This window comes from Nyctereutes procyonoides, unplaced genomic scaffold, assembly GCF_905146905.1.
Source record: "Nyctereutes procyonoides isolate TBG_1078 unplaced genomic scaffold, NYPRO_anot_genome, whole genome shotgun sequence".
NCBI classification, from domain to species: Eukaryota; Metazoa; Chordata; class Mammalia; order Carnivora; family Canidae; genus Nyctereutes; species Nyctereutes procyonoides.
The window spans coordinates 44,298,111-44,313,374 of NW_026575125.1; the positions used below are offsets into that span (position 1 = coordinate 44,298,111).

A 15,264-nucleotide genomic window follows, 5' to 3' on the forward strand; every position below is an offset into this window, starting at 1 on the left:
AGACACAGAGACAGAGAGAGAGAGGCAGAGACACAGGCAGAGGGAGAAGCAGGCTTCATGCAGGGAGCCTGACATGGGACTCAATCCCGGGTCTTCAGGATCACGCCCTGGGCTAAAGGTGGCGCTTAACCACTGAGCCACCCGGGCTGCCAATGAGTAGCATTTCAACAAATGATAAGGGACAACTTGATATTCACATACAAAAGAATGAATTAGGCTCATTCCTCATGCTATATGCAAAACTTAACTCAAAATTGATCAAAGGCTGAAATGTAAGTGGTAAAACTATAAAACTCTTAGGGTTAGGCAACAGCTTCACGAGTAAAAAAAAAAGGAAAAAAAACTAGATGAATTGGACTTTATCAAAAATAAAAACTTGTGTGCTTCAAAAGACAAACTCAAGGGGATCCCTGGGTGGCGCAGCGGTTTGGCGCCTGCCTTTGGCCCAGGGCGCGATCCTGGCGACCCGGGATCGAATCCCACATCGGGCTCCCGATGCATGGAGCCTGCTTCTCTCTCTCTCTCTCCTCTCTCTCTCTCTCTCTCTCTCTCTGTGACTATCATAAATAAATAAATAAAAATAAAAAGATTTAAAAAAAAAAAAAAAGACAAACTCAAGAAACTGAAAAGACAACTCACAGAAAATATTTGCAAATCATATATCCAACAAAAGATGTACCCAGAATATGTAATGCTCTTGTAACTCAATAATAAAAAGACAAATAACCAAATATTTTAAGTGGGTAAATAATCTGAGTAGACATTTTGCCAAAGCAGTTATATAAATAGCCAATAAATACATGAAAAGATGCATATCTCCTAGGAAGACTATAATAAAAAAGACAGGCAATAACAATTGTTGACAAGGTTGTGGAAAAATTAGAACCCTCATATAATGATAGTGGTAATATAAAATAGTACAACTTCTTGTGAAACAATTTGGTAGCTCCTCAAAACTTGAAACATAAGAGTTTCCATATGATCCAACAAGTCCACTTTTAGGTACCTACCAAAGAGCAATGAAAACATACGTCTAAACAAAAAACTTGTACACAAATATTCTTAGCATCATTATTTATAGTGGTCAAAGGCTATAAGTGGCCCATGTGTCCACTAGTTGATGAATGGATGGATAGACTATGGCACATTCCATCAGTGGAGTATTGTTCAGCAATAAAAAGGAATAAAGTACTGATACATACCATAATATGGATGAACTTCGAAAACATTATGCTGGGTGAAAGAAGCCAATCACAGAAGACCACATGTTATATGATTCCTTTTGCATGTAATGTTCAAAACAGGCAAATCTTTTGAGTCACAAATTTGATTTGTGTTTGCCTAAAGAAGGGGTGGAGGATGGAAATCACACTCTTTTGAGGGTGATTATAACATTCTAAAATTAATTGTAGTGATAACTGTACAACTCTATGAATAATACTAAAAACATTGAATTGTATACTTTAAATGAGTGAAATTGGTATGTATATTATACATCAATAAAGTCGGATTTTTTTAAGTATTATTTATTGTCTGCTAATTTGGAGAGACTTTTGAAAAATACAGGTCTGTTTGGGGGAAATTAAACAAAAAAATCAGTGGTAGTCCAGTATGGCAAGAGCTATGACCACTGTGAATCTTGGTTTCCTCACTTTAAAGTAAATGTAGGGATCCCTGGGTGGCGCAGCGGTTTGGCGCCTGCCTTTGGCCCGGGGCGCGATCCTGGAGACCCGGGATCGAATCCCACGTCAGGCTCCTGGTGCATGGAGCCTGCTTCTCCCTCTGCCTGTGTCTCTGCCTCTCTCTCTCTCTCTGTGACTATCATAAATAAATAAAAAAAAAATTAAAAAAAATATTTAAAAAAAAAAATAAATAAAGTAAATGTAATCAGGGGCACTTGAGTGGCTCCATGGTTGAGCGTCTACCTCCAATTCAGGGCATGATCCTGGGGTCCCGGGATCGAGTCCCACATCAGGCTCCCCACAGGGAGCCTGCTTCTCCCTCTGCCTATATCTCTGCCACTCTCTCTGCCTCTCTCATGAATAAATAATAAATAAAAATCTAAAGAAAAATAAAGTAAATGTAATCACAACTACTTTACATAATGTGAAAACTAAGTCAAATAATAAATACGAAATATCCAGCTTAGCATTTGCCACTAATAGTCATTACAGAAAAGGTGAACCTCATATTACTTGTCAGAGTGAGGGGGGTTTTCATTAAAAGAGTAATTTTTTTTTAATTTTTTTTTAATTTTTTATTTATTTATGATAGTCACAGAGAGAGAGAGAGAGAGAGAGAGAGAGAGGCAGAGACACAGGCAGAGGGAGAGGGAGAAGCAGGCTCCATGCACCGGGAGCCCGACGTGGGATTCGATCCCGGGTCTCCAGGATCGCGCCCTGTGCCAAAGGCAGGCGCTAAACCACTGCGCCACCCAGGGTTCCCAAAAAGAGTAATTTTTTTAATGTACTGAGGCTACTATGTCAACATTTTTGTCCTAAGAGAAAGCAACGTTCAAGGCATTTATGACATGGTACTGTAAGTGTAAGTGCAACCATTGAAGTTATAACCAGATTAAGGTCCTGGCTCCCACTTACTAGCTTTGGGACCAAAGGAAAGTGACTGGAATTCTCAATTTCATTGCCTTATCTCTGCAAAACAGGGATAATTTTACCTTCCCTGGAGGACTGAGAATAAGAGATTAGAAGGATAAAAATTGTCTGATTCTCTCCTACATTTTCACTTTCTTCCTTTTTAATGTGTTTTCCTCATTCTAAAAAATATATTCAAGTATTTACTGTCCTAAATAACCTTCCCTTGCATCCCCTCTCTAACTACCAAACTCTGCTCCTCCTTTCCTTCCAAATGAAGGACCATCAAACAAAATAGCTTTCCCCTCCTCATTCTTCACTTTAATCCAGTCTCACTTTATTCTCTTTGGGCCCCCAGCTGCCACAACTGACACAGCCCTCAATAAGGTAACAAGGATGTCCTAATTAAAGGAGTCGTTTCTCAGTTTCATTTGATCTTACCTCTTTGTAGCATCACACCCCACCCCTTCCTTTGGGTCTATGATTCTAATGTTTTTTTTCCTGGTTACTTTCCTATGCTTCTGAAATTTCTTTTTCAATCTCCTAGTACTTCCAAGATCCCATCCTTGGCCATCAGCTCTCTATTTCCTACATCCTTGGATGAATAAATTCAAACTCATGGTTTCATCTGATATTGATAGTTGAGGTGACTTCCAAATATATATTTCTGGTCTAGAGCTAATTGCTGACCACTAGACTAAAATGTCTACTTGCCTCCTGCTCATTCTGGATGTTTTTACAAGCATCTCAATCTCAGATCTCACCTCAATGCACTTCCTTTACCTGTAAATATGTGCACACCTCTGTAGTCAATTCTTCATTTAAGGGCACTAGCATTACTCAGTCACCCTCAGAAACCTTCCTGTATTAAAGTATGGATGAGGGGCAGCCCTGGTGGCTCAGTGGTTGAGCGCGCCTATAGCCCAGGGCCTGATCCTGGAGACCCGGGATCGAATCCGATGTCAGGCTCCCTGCATGGAGTCTGCTTCTCCCTCTGCCTGTGTCTCTGCCTCTCTCTCTCTCCTCTCTGTGTATTCTCATGAATAAATAAATAAAATCTTTTTAAAGAAATAAAGTATGGATGAACCCAGGCCCGCAGTCAAGTAGCAAGCAGGCTTCTGGTAAAAAAAAAAAAATGAATAGAGAGACCAGTACCATGTACAATGACAGACATCAACCTCAATCAAGCCCTAAATAGTGTCCAATAAATTTACTGTATTTTTCCAATCAGCTCTCTCTCCAAATACTAGTAATGACAATTTCAAACTTAAAAACTCTTCAAACACCTGGTTTCCTTTCCTGTCACTCTTGGAAGCTGACTATACCTCCTAATTTACTGAGAAAATAAAAGTCCTCAGGAGGAACTACCTCAACTTCTTAACCAAATCCAAAAACACGCCTACATCTATAATTGTTGCTTCCCTCAAAGAACTTCAAAGTCAGTATAACATGATCTTCACTTTCCCACTCCCAACCTGGTCCTCCTTTGGTTTTAGCAGATGGTATCACTATCTGTACACCAGTTGTACAGGCCAGCCCTGGGAGTCATCTTTGACGTCCTCTACAACATTAAGTTCTGCTGACTTTAGCTCCTATATATGTCTTATTATCTCTCCACTTTTCTCCATCTCTACTACCACTACTCTAATACAAGTGACTAGCATGCCATATCTGAACTACTACAATATTGTCCTATTGATCTACTCACATCAGGCCTGCTCTTCCATCTCTTATTTATAATGTAGACAGAATTTTCTGCAAATCTGATATCATACTCTAATTTAAAACTCTTGATCACTCTTTTTTTTTAAAGATTGTAATTATTTGTTCATGAGAGACACAGAGAGAGAGGCAGAGGGAGAAGCAGACTCCTTGCAGGGAGCCGGATGTGGGACTCAATCCCAGGACCCCAGGATCATGCCCTGAGCAGACGTTCAACTGCTGTGCCACCCAGGCGTCCCTCTTGATAACCCTTTAACAAAAACATCAAAATCCATAATGTGACCTACAAGTGCTATATGGCCCAACCACACACACCTTCTTTCAATCTCTCAATACAGCGAAAGTCTCTCCCCTTTACCGGGACTTTTTAAAATGCTGTTATTTCTAGAATGTTGTGCCTAGAATAATCTCCATCTCTGCTCCCTCTTTTTCACCTAGTTAAAGCCTACTCTTTCTTCAAATCATAGGGCAAATGACTTACCTGGGGAGGTATTCCTTGGCCCCTCAAACTAGGTTTGGTCACTCTGTTATATAGCACTAGGTGCCTTTCCTTCATATCACATACCACAATGAATTAATACACATAAAACACTTAGAACACTGCTTGACATACAACAAGTATTCAATAAATCTCACTATTATTATAAACATATAATTGTGTCTTTTTCCCAACTATTATTTCATTTTAATAAAATTAGAGTCGTTCTAGATGTTAGAGATAGAGCAGTAAACAAAAAAGATTCAAATGTTATATTTGATTAATGTGCGTGTCCCCTCCTGGCTGTAAGATTCTGTGAAGGCAGAGACAAACACTGATTCCTTCAGAGCCTATTAGAGGGGTGCAGCTAAACGCAGGCTGAAGGGGCGCTAAGAAATCCATGCTAACTTTTAAAACAGAAACCCCATCTGCACAGGTGTCCATACTACTGTCCACAGCTCAAAAAAGCCAGGTTCGGTGAGAACCTCTCCTTTCCCTGTCATTATTCCCTTTGATGTGAGTGATCCTTGTGAAGGAATCTTCCTGTTTCATAGAAAAGAGTGTGATTATGTCCCTGAGCTGGGCGACCACCCCTCAGAAGTTAGGTAGAGCGGCCAGAAAGACAAAACCTCCCAGCCTCCTGCCTCCAACCCATCCCAAATCTTCTGACACATCGCCACTCCCCATCCCTGCTGTTAAAAGAAAACAGGCTGGAGAGAATCAGCGCAGCCAAAACTCACCAGAGTCGGAGAGAAAGTGCAGAGACACCAGCGGAAGTGCTGCCCCTCCTTCCCACCGCCGCCATTTAGAAGAACTTTCCGTGTCCCTCTAGCATTCTGGGAGGTCTGGTTTTATCCGCGTTGCTTTGGTTACCTCAGATTCCTTAGACATCTAACGTAGAGGAAAGACAGGCAGAACTGAAGGGATCGGGAGGTGGAACTGAAATTCAATGATAGGGATTACTGCAGGGGTTAAGTGCATAGTCTTTGGTGTCACACTGGCTCCAGCATCTTTCCTTGCCACTTGGGATATAATGTGGCTTTAGGCAAGTTACTTAACCTCTTCAAGCCCCTGCCTTTTCATTTGGCAGGTAATAATCCCTCTACTGTTAGATTGCTGTTAAGATTAAATGTCATAATGTATGTAAAGCACATAGCACAATGCCTGGCACCAGTAACAACAACCAAAAAAAACCCTCTTAATAAAATTTTGAGAATTTAAACAGCCAATTTTCTCTTTAAAAAAAAAAACGCCCTTCCTTGAGCTTATGAATCCTCCAAAAATTGTTCTCTCTCCCTCTCTTCACAACCAGATGTCTCAAAAGAAATGGCTCTGTTGCCATTATTCCACCTACCTCTTAGCTCTCAGCTTATATCTGACTTTCATTCCATCACTCCCTGAAATATCTCTCACTATTTAAAATAACCAATGACCTCTGGAATGCTAAAGGCAACAAAAAATTTCCAGTCTTCAATCCCTTGACCTTCCTCCCTCCTCTGATCCCACAGAACATGCTTTTCTCCCAGAAACACTCTTTTTTAACTTCAATGACACTAGATTTCTTGTATTCTTCTATTCTTTCTGGCTATTCTATCTATCTCCTTTGTAAGGTCACCCTCCTCTATCTAGGCATTAAATATTTGAGTTTCTTCAGGCTTAATTCCAAGGCCACTTATTATCATTTTATGCTCTCCCTAAGGCAATGCCAATCATACCTTAATCTTTAATCACCATCTGTAAGTTACCGAGGACATTTATTTCTCAGTCCATACTGTTATCAGAACTCCAGACTAAAATAACCAACTTTCTATAAAATACATCCTATCAAATATCTCAAAAGCATCTTAAACTCCACATGACAAAGGAGAAATGCATGCTCTTTCTCCTAAATTCCATTCAGCATTATCATCTCTTTCAGTGTTATCACAGTCTATTCATTAATACACATCAAAAATCCAGGCAACGTCCTTATTACCTTTCACCTGCCTTTCACATGCTATTCACTGTCAAGTCCTATGAGTTTTATTCCTAGATATTTATCAAAACTGCCTATGTCTTTTTATTCCACTGCCACCTTTTTTGTCCAAGATCTAACCTCTCATACTTTGACTATTTAAACTCTTTCCTAACTGGCCACTATATACATTGATTCCCTACAATCCATATCTTTTTTCCCAAATGATATTTGCAAAACAATTGTTGCAGCATGTCACATGCATGCCCCATTCACTCCACCTGGTTAAAACTCTCAGAAATTTTCCCTTGCTCATTAGAGAAATATCAGTCTTTAACGTGGTCTGCATGGTCTGATCTCTCACTAAGCCAGGACTAAGGTGAGAAAAGATAAACACCTAGAATGCAGAAATGTCAGGGAATGCCCAAACTCAGAGTAGTCTAAGTACAGAGTCAGCACCAAGAAGTGAGTACCTTTTTAAATTTTGCACAGCTCTTATCTCATCCTACTCTCAGCACTGCCATCCTTGCCTGACCAGCACACTCCTAATAATAACAGCTAACATTTAGTGAATGTCACTTGTAATCAGTTTTTATGATCCTATGTACTTTATAGGCTTTATGTCACTGAATTCTCACTTTAAAAAAAAACCTATAAAAAAGTTTTCAATCATGCCCCAGTATAAAGATAAGGCACAAAGAGGTTCAGGAATTGGCCCCCTGTTACACATTTGGTAAGTGATAGAGCTAAGGGCCGAATACAGGTAGTCTGATTACACAAACCACACTACTCAGCTTTATACTTCTTTGCCTCCCCATCTCACAATATTCACCTACTTGTAACTTGCACTCCTATCACATAAACCCCTTTCAGTTTCTTGAACCTATTGCAATTACTCTGATCACAGGGTCTTTCCAACATGCCATGCCTACGGTAAGGACTGACAGGCCATTAATTAATGTCCCATTCATTCTTCAGATTTGACTTTAGTGCTTCTCAATTGTCCCCTATCCTCAAGTCTAAATTAAATTCCTATTATCTTGAACTCACAAGTATGTGCTTCTTATCATCAAACCAGTTAAATCATTTTAGAATTCCATAACAATGGTCCCTGACTTATGATGGTCGACTTAGGATTTTTTGACTTTATGATGGTACAAAAGTGATACGTATTCAGTAGAAATGAAACTTTGAATATTGAATTTTTATATTTCCTGGGCTAGAGATATGTGGTAATATTCTCTCTCATGATGCTGGGCAATGGCAGTGAGACACAGGTTCCAGTAAGCCATACAATCATGAGAGTAAACAGCCTACACACTTAAAACTGTTCTGTATACATACAACCATTCTGTTATTAACTTTCAGTACAGTATTCAATAAATTATGTGAAATATTGAATACTTATGATAAAACAGGCTTTGTATTAGGTGATTTTCCCCACTGTAGGCTAATGTAAGTATTCTGAGCATGTTTAAGGTAAGCTATGCTAAGCTACAATGTTTGGTAGATTAGTGTATTAAATGGATTTTTGACATACAATGTTTTCAAATTATGATGGGTTTATCGAGACATAACCCCATTGTAAATTAAGCAAGATAGATATTCATTAATGTGATGTTGAATGAACTTTTATCTTATCTGATTCACAGGAAGCAAAGGAGATATAAGACAATGTCTGTGTTTTTGATCATCGCAGCATTCCCTGTAACTAACACAATGCTTGACACAAGGTAACTGTTTTCACACTTATTTGTGGGAGTAATTAATTAATTTTTTTAAGATTTATTTATTTATTTATTTATTTATTTATTTATTTATTTATGGTAGACATAGAGGGGGGGGGCAGAGACACAGGCAGAGGGAGAAGCAGGCTCCATGCCGGGAGCCTGACGTGGGACTCGATCCCGGGACTCCAGGATCGCGCCCTGGGCCAAAGGCAGGCGCTAAACCGCTGAGCCACCCAGGGATCCCCGAGTAATTAATTAATTGTAGAGATATTAGTAAGGTTAAGGAGGTTAGGAGAACAGGGCTCTAGGTAGAGAGAAGAGTAGTGCAAAATCCTGTGGCAAGAAAGAAATTAGCATGCTGGATAAAATAAAAGAATAGCTGATATTATATATGTCAACACCTTCCAGCCAAAGAGCACAGGAATACACAGACAGTTTTAAAAAGGTGCGTTGATTACTCATTGCAGTGAGAAATGCATGATGTGGGAACGGTGCATGTATTTGAGGAATATTATGCTAGAAAGAAACTATTATAGGACTTGAGTTTTCTTTGGGTGATTTAGTTGTTTATATCCAATGAGAGAACAACACAGTTTAGCCATGAGTGACAAGCCATGTTATCAGCAACACTAAGATTTCCTTGTAAGTATAAGATGCCAGGCACTACTTTTCTTTTCCATATGACTCAAGAGCAGAGATATTTGGGGGAAAGTAGCACAAGAGCCTGGAGAGAGAGGCAAGGCCAGGCCATGCAGAGCCTGTAAAATCGTATTTGCAGAGTTGACCTTTATCCTAATGCAAAAACAGAGTGATGTACTTAAGTCTGTGTGCCAAGGACTGTGGAAGGTCTGAGGCTTTATTCTACTTGCAAGCTCACAACTTAATTTGCCGCAGATTGACAAAACCTGACAGAAGATGGAAGACACCTAGATGAGAGACAAAGGACTTTATTATTCACAGCAAAAGCAATAGCCCGAGCATCATGCTTGTACTGGTTCTACATGTGCCCTAAATCCCCTGGGGGTAATACAAGTAGACTTACCTGAATGGCTATACATGCAGAGGGTTGTGATACAGGAGGAGAACCCTGAGCTTGGGAGATGTACTTCTTTTATAGTGAGCAGCAGCAAAAGAGCACTTTGGGGAAGTATTACCTCATCCCTCAATTTGCTCAAAAGACAACCCTGAAATTTCCTGAGTAAAGAGTGGTTAGGGCTTTGAATTCCTGGCATACCCAGCACAAACTCAAGGGAACACTCAGGGTCCATACTGGATTTCGTCTCCCAACTCTGTTTTCTCAAAGGTCAACATGTGGAGAACTGGCTCATTATATAGAGCAAGCCAACACTGAATTACTACCTTTCACCATATTTGATCCATCCTTCAGCTTACAAACATGTCCTAATTTCTCCTATGTTGATCCCCACATTCTCCTGCAGCTACTTCCCCAGCTGGTCACCCTATAAATGGGAAGGAGAAAGCTAACACACCCTGGGATAATGCCAATGAAAAGAATAAATACAGGGATGGTGGTACTTAGGTAAGTGAAAAGAAAAGATAGCAAACCCCATGAGGAAAGAAGGACAGGTAGAAGCAAGGAGGATGGTGTTCTGGGTGGGTGACATAGGAGATACCTGAACCATGGACACTGATGCTCCATGGAAGCATGAAAACAGTGCCCCAAAAGGTGATTTTTTATGTAGGCAGTGTGGGCCTGGGGTAACATAGCTAGTATCCAGAAGAGAGGCACAAACTCTTCCCACCAACTTACAGGCCTACCACTTAGAGAAAGCCTCACCTTGTATTTGCAATGAACTGAGTCACATTACTTTATCCAAAACTGTAAGAGGAATACTCCTGTTTAACCTGTTGTGGTTCATGTTTCTATCTGTTGTGATGTTTGCATGTGTTCATTAAGTATTTTAATAAAGCATTTAATGATTTCAAATTCCAATATAATATTAACTCATTGTTAGTTGATAATGTAATACAAATTATAATCTCAATAATTTAATAATGTTTAACTTGTAATGATTTATTACAGTGTGCTAGGTACTATGCTAAGCACTTTACATATAAAATCCCATTGAAGCCTCAAAAAGAAACCTATGAGGTTTTTTTTCCTTTATGCTCCATTCTAATGTAGAAGAAACTGAAGCCCCAGAGAAGTTAACTAACAGCACACAGGTAAGAAATGGTAACAGGGCCACCTTTAAGGACCTGAACCAGTGTAGTTGGTCCCCACAGGGCCCATGCTGATAATGGTTGTCTGGGCTTGTGGATTAATGTTGATTCTCCAAATTCTTAACCTTTTTTCTTTGAATTTATGTCTTGTAAGTGATGTCCCATGAGACAGTACAGCATGTGCTAGGAACCTGGAGCCTCAGCTCTCCTATGATCCAGTTCTACCAGCTCCTGGCTTCACTGGGACGGGTTCTCTAGTGCTCATTCATCCGTGCACTCACCCAGACTCCCTCTCTCCCTCCTGCCCAAGTGATTGCTACTGCATTCTGCCCTCTGGTGGGGCCTAGGTGTGCTTGTAGGAAGATTCAAGACTGCAGTGCCAGGCCTGGGGCATGGCCCCCAGATACCTCTGAGGAACTTCACAACATTAAACTACGATTACAAAATACAATAACAGGTCAAATGAGAGACTGTGGAAGAAAGGGGGGGAATGCTTTTCCCTGATTTTTTAATGAGAAACCCCACATTTTCAGTTTGTACATTATACAGCTGGACATGCATGGTGAAGGTCACAAAATGCAGATTGCATGGCCCCTAAGTGTGTGTCATTGCTTTTTATTTTCTGTTCTTGCTTTTAACAAAGGGAAATAATTGACTATGTGATACATGCATTCATGATATAAAATTTGAAGGTTCCAAAACAGTGAGTTAAAAGTATGCCTTTTACCCCAATTATGGAATTATCCAGTTCCCTTCCTCAATAACAAACACTCTTTTCAAGATCCTTAGATCTTAGATATCAGATATCTAAGATCCTTAGATATCCATCCTTGCAGAGTTACATTACACATATATAAACATTTACATGTATTTTAACCACTCCCTTTTTATACAGATAGTTTAATACCAGTGTTCGGGACCTGCATTTTTATTTTTAATGTATCTTGGAGATATTTCTGTGTGATCATAATGAGGACAAAAACTACATGCTGTATCAATTTAAACCCACACTAAAAACTCAGTCATATTTCCCTTTCCCAACACCCTCATGAAAACAGTGTGTTTCAAATGATTGTATATTTGGCAATATGATAGAAAATAGATGGTATCTTACTGTAATTAAAATACACATTTCGTTTACCATGTGTGAGGCTGGGCATTTTGAAAATGCATAGAGGAATTTGTATTTTCTGTCCTGTGAACATATTTGTCACGCCAATAGCAGGGACTGACTAGCTGTTCTCCAAACTCATTTCCTTTTCCTCCTGGAGTTTCCCAGTCCTGCAGCAGGTAACTGTGGCTAGTGGATTGAGTCCTGGTCAAGGAAAAGTGGAACTAAGTGATGTACAACACTGACCAGCATGACTGCCAAAAGCTCCCTGTGAGATCTTTCTATTTTTCCTATTTTTCTGTCTTACCCTCCCTGCTGGCAAAAATGTTGCCACCAAGAAAATCCAGAAATAAACCCACAACTATATGGTCAATTAATCTTCGTCAGAGCAGAAAGAATATCCAATGGGAAAAAGGACAATCTCTTCAACAAGTGGTGCTAGGAAAACCGGACCACTTTCTTACACCATGCACAAAAATAAACTCAAAATGGATGAAAGACCTAAATATGTGACCTGAAACCATCAAAATCCTAGAGGAGAACACAGGCAGTGCCCACGTTGACACTGGCCATAGCAAGTTCTTTCTAAATATATCTCCTGAAGCAAGGGAAAAAATAAACTATTGAAACTTCATCAAAATTAAAACCTTCTGCACAGTGAAGGAATCAACAAAACTAAAAGCAACCTTACAGAATACATGAAGATATTCGCAAATGATATCTGATAAAAGGTTAGTATCCAAAATATATAAAGAAGTTATAAAACAACACACAAAACCACAAATAATCCAATTTAAAATGGGCAGGGGCACCTGTGTGTCTCAATCAGTTGAGCGTCTGACTCTTGGTTTCTCTCAGGTCATGACCTAATGGGTCCTAGAATTGAGCCCATGTAGAACTCCACACTCAGTGTATCTGCTTGAAGATTCTCTCCCTCTTCCCCTCCCTCTGCTCATGCATGTGTGTACGCTTTCTCTCTCTCAAATAAATAAAAAAATTAATCTTTAAAAAATGGGCAGAAGATATGAACAGACATTTCTCCAAAGAAGACATACACATGGCCAACAGACACATGAACAGAGGCTCACCATGACGTAGCATTTGGGAGACGCAAATCAAAACTACAATGAGATATCACCTCACACCTGTCAGAATGGGTAAAATCAACAACACAGGAAAAAACAGGTGTTGGCAGGGATATGAAGAAAGGGAAACCATCTTGTACTGCTGTTGGGAATGCTAACTGATGCAGTCACCCTGGAAGACAGCAAGGAGAATCCTGAAAAACTTAAAAATAGAACTACCCTACAATCCAGCAATCACACTACTGAGCATTTACCCAAAGAATAAAAAGACACTAATCCAAAGTGATGCATGCACCCCTATGTTTATAGCAGCAATATTTACAATAGCCAAATTATAAAGGCAGTTCAAGTGTTCATGGATAGATGAATGAGTAAAGAAAATAGTATATATATATGAAAGTATAATGTTAAGCAAAATAAGTCAATCAGAGAAAGACACATACCATATGATTTCACTTATATGTGGGACTTAGGAAACAAAATGAATAAAGGGGGGAAAAGAGAGGGAGAGAGAGAGAGAGACAAATCAAGAAACAGTCTCTTATTATTATTTTTATCCAGAGTGTGTGTGAGTGTGGAGGGAGGGACAGAAGGAGAGGGAGAGAATCTTAAGCAGACTCCATGCCCAGAGTGGAGCCTGATGCAGGGCTAAATCTCACAACCGTAAGATCCTGACCTGAGCCAAAAATCAAGAGTCAGACACTTAACCGACTGAGCCACCCAGGCACCCCAGTCTTTTAATTATAGAGAATAAACTGATGGTTACCAGAAAAGAAGGGATGGGAGGACAGGTGAAATAGGTAATGGGGATTAAGAAGTGAAATATCATGATGATCACCAGGTGATGTACAGAATTCTTGAATCACTGTGTTGTACCCCTGAAACTAATAAAACACTGTATGTTAAAAAATTTAAAACAATAAATATATATTCCCCCCCACACACACACACAAAAGACATTCTGTTTGAATTATATGTGCCATAGACCAGGCTTAGTCACATGGACATACATGAGTTCATCAGGGATGTATAATACTCCCACTATGGAAAGTCACTTCAGGGTGTGGTGGTGAATATCTTGTAACAATAATACAAATGGCAATACTTGGTATAATCTATCTTTTTGAGTGTTGATCCCTCAACATTTGCAAATTATTCGACATAGATCTGCCTTGGAAATTCAGCATGCAGTTGATTTTGCTTTGTAATCCAATGAGAAAATATTGTTATGAATTCCTGACAGTAGTGTTGAATTTCCCAACTATAACTATGAATTTGTCTATTACTCCTTTCAGCTCTGTCAGGTTTTTGTTTCACATATTTAGTAGTTTGCTTCTGACTACATACATGTTTAGGATAGCTATGACTTCTTGCTGGATAAATACTTATGCCATCATGTACCATGCCATGTGTGCCTAGTAATTTTATGGCTTTGAAGTATACATTCTTTAATACTGAAAAAGGTGCTCCTGTTTAAATAATTAGTGTTAGCATGATCTATTTTTCCATCAATTTACTTTTAATATGTGTAGCTGTGTTTAAAATGCATTTCCTGCTCTTTTTCCACCGTCTTGGAGTTTGTGGAGGCCTGCTGGGAACAAGACTCCTAAAGTGACGAATATGTCTGGAAGGCTCTTGGTCCAAGGCCATTTTTGCCAGCTATAAATGGGGTCTCCGGAACCAGAGGGAGCACACAGCTCTACTTAAGACTGAAGGTGTTTATGTTCGAGATGAAACTGAATTCTATCTAGGCAAGCGATGTGCTTATGTGTACAAAGCAAAGAACAACACAGTAACTCCTATGACAAACCAAACAAAACCAGAGTAATCTGGGGAAAAGTAACTTGTGCTCATGGAAACAATGGCATGGTTCATGCCAAATTCTAAAGCAACCTTCCTGCAAAAGCCATTGGCCACAGAATCCGTGTGATGCTGTACCCCTCAAGGATTTAAACTTACTGAAAAGTAAATAAATAAAGGTGTAGATTTGTTCTCTTGTAAAAAAAAATGCATTTCCTATAGACTGAATATATTTGGGTCACTTTTCTTTCATCAGTGCTGCCCATCTCTATCTTTGATTGTGTACTAGATAATTTATATTTAAAGTAAATATTCGTACATAATGGCTTCAGGCTACCATTTCAGTTTTTGGATTTTGTTGCTCCCTCTTTTTCTCCTTGAGTTTCATTTTTTGCTCTCCTCGGGTTACTTGAGTATGTCTGAGAGTTCCATTTTGATTCCTTTAGAATGTTTTTGAGTATATCACTTTGTATCTTAATTTAGCAGTTGCTCTAAGTATTATAATGTAGATAAATGTATAACCCCTATTTACAAGTATTATGTTTTATAGTTTTGTATATACTTAGAAACCTTACTTCCATTTAGCTCCATTCACCTTTCTAACTTTGA

The 15,264-nt window shown here is 39.3% G+C and overlaps 1 pseudogene; it reads left to right on the top strand.

Annotated features, from left to right (window-relative positions):
* The first annotated feature begins 10,116 nt into the window (after nt 1–10,116).
* Nucleotides 10,117–14,808, top strand: LOC129517917 (60S ribosomal protein L35a-like; annotated as a pseudogene).
* The last annotated feature ends 456 nt before the right edge of the window (nt 14,809–15,264 follow it).